At 44.8% G+C, this 2,500-nt stretch overlaps 1 non-coding gene across 1 annotated transcript; it reads right to left on the reverse strand.

Moving 5' to 3' along the window:
- Positions 1-1,634: 1,634 nt before the first annotated feature.
- On the reverse strand, positions 1,635-1,789 carry LOC143307847 (5.8S ribosomal RNA). The gene has a single exon (XR_013064904.1). It is a non-coding gene; the product is annotated as a 5.8S ribosomal RNA (ribosomal RNA).
- Between the last annotated feature and the right edge of the window lie 711 nt (positions 1,790-2,500).

The following is a 2,500-nucleotide window of genomic DNA, read 5'->3' on the forward strand; positions in this document are numbered from 1 at the left end:
CTGTGCGTGAATCAACCTTTCGCATATTCAATTTTTCCTCCTCTCTCGTTTCAAAATGTTTGTATTTATCGTTCGATGAAACGAGCACAAGAGGGAAAAAAAAGTTGAGACACGACGTTCCCATAATTTTCGTGTTATTTCCTTTTTGCTTCAAACATTTTGCGGACTGCAGCTTCGTCGTATTGCTTTTATCAATTTTTAACAATTTCAAAGCGAAGACAACTCGCAAGACGATCCATTTCGTCTCGGTTCAATTTTAACGTCCGTCCGTATTATTTTTTGTTCCACAAGAGATTTCGAATAGGTTTCTTTATTTATCATCCCTTCTTTTCGAGCGCCACGGAAGCAAGAGGAAAAGCAAGAGCGAGAGAACATTTCGCGTATACTTCATTTAACAATTTTAACCAACACGCGATGTACTCCACACACCTCTTAGATTTAACAACTGCTTTTCTCTTCTTCTCCCCTTAGCGCAAGGGTAAACCCCATTTGTCTCTTCTTTGGAACGCAACAAAACTTTCGAGGACTGGACGACCGAGCGATGGTCGCGCGGTCTTCGCTTATCTTTAACAAACGAAGTAGTCCGTATGTATTCTAAATGTTGAAGCCTCCTAGAGCTTTAAGCCATGCGAGACATTGAAATGCTGTTTTAACGGGAGCATGCATAATTGCTGCAAACATACTTTTATCACAAGTTCTAGCCACGCCACGGAGGCTTCGAAGTTCCTTCACCATTCGCTTTCCTCTCTTTTGTTACACAGTTTCAGACTACGATCAGGGGTACCGAAACGCTGTATTGATTGTAAACAACCATTTTTATCTTGGAGCGGAGCGTTCCTTTACTCGTTAGATTTGTCTTGTCGCGTGTGTATTCGCTTTTTCGACGCTTTTTAACCATTTAACTTGTTTAGCGAAGCTAAACGCACAGACAGACAAAAAAAAAGGAACAGCATCGCGCGTCAAACAGCGACGACCCATCTGAAGCGATCTTTCATTTATACACCGTTTGTAAACAGAGAGATGTATAAAGCGCGGGGAATCATTCGAAACCCTGGGGCTATTCGAGCTTGCATTTCAGCAAATTATCATCTCAAACATTTCACTCGTTTGCTTTTTCTAAATTTATAGGAGAGCTTCTTTCGTTTATTTTTGACACACCTTTCGTAAATATCGTTTCTGGCAACGTCGGGAGCGTGGATTTCTACAAGTGAACAATCGCGCCGATCCGATAACTTCCAGCAGGATGGAGAATCTTTATAGATTATCTTCCGAGAACTCGGTGCTTTCACGGGCGGTCGTTTATAAATTTTAACGAACGACTCGCGCGCCGTGACGCACTTGCGCTAGTTCGAAGAGATATTTCGAAATTTGTTTCTCTCCTTTAACGGCCTGCATTTAGTGTATCGGTTGCGATTTTCGTCACATCGTTTCCACGACAAACGCCGACGAACTGCCCAACTATCGCTCGTACGTTGCGACTCTTTCTTTGTTTATCGTTCATTCATTCTTTCAATTTCGTTCGATAATCCCGCTCCGAAACGTTCTACTTTCGTTGAACGACGGCGAGATGTTTAGAAAGAAATGAATTACTCTTTTTTCGAGAAGCAAACGCAAGCAGTCTTTTGTTAAGAAAACGACCCTCAGCCAGGCGTGGTCCAGGAATTGTATCCGTGGACCGCAATGTGCGTTCGAAATGTCGATGTTCATGTGTCCTGCAGTTCACACGTTGACGCGCAATTAGCTGCGTTCTTCATCGACCCACGAGCCAAGTGATCCACCGTTCAGGGTAATCGTAAAATTTTGTATTTCAAACTCTTTAGATCTTTAGAGTGTTATTTTCATTATTAACACGCATCACATTCGATACCCACATCACTCTCCCACCCGGCGCGTGCGGGAGAGCGAATTCGGGCGTCGCCAACGTATTTGTTTGTTTGTTCGATCGTTGACGACACGATCGCGTCCAAGGACGGAAACCGTCGGAGAAACGCCCAGTGGCACGCTCCTCTCGACGGTCGGGCGTAAAGTACATTTAAAAACCTTGAAAAGTACGAACGCACACAAGGAATGCGAGCGCGCGTCCTGTCGCTGAATCGTGGGTTGCGAGATTCGAACAGACACACGGCCGGCGACGATCGGTCTAACTAATGGACACATAGTTTTTCAAAGACTCGCTATCGTCGCTTCTCAGCCGGTCCGTAAACAACACACATCGATCAGGCGGACGCACGAATCTTACCACGGTGCGGGTTTCGTAGATTCCAGGTTACCCGCAAGTACCTCTCTCTCCCTCTCGAAAGAGGAATCTCGATCCGTCCTTTTTGGACAATGGAGAAATCTTTTTATCGCAACACGGATGGCAAAGAAACAACCAAAGCGTAGGAGCGTGGGGACGAGAGCGACGAAAAGAACGTCGCGAAAACAAAGTTTCGACGGTTGCTCGTTCTAATACATCGTAGTTTCAACTCTCTCAGTTTTAACCACTCCTAGACGCTTCGTA

Source organism: Osmia lignaria, unplaced genomic scaffold, assembly GCF_051020975.1.
Source record: "Osmia lignaria lignaria isolate PbOS001 unplaced genomic scaffold, iyOsmLign1 scaffold0087, whole genome shotgun sequence".
NCBI lineage: Eukaryota > Metazoa > Arthropoda > Insecta > Hymenoptera > Megachilidae > Osmia > Osmia lignaria.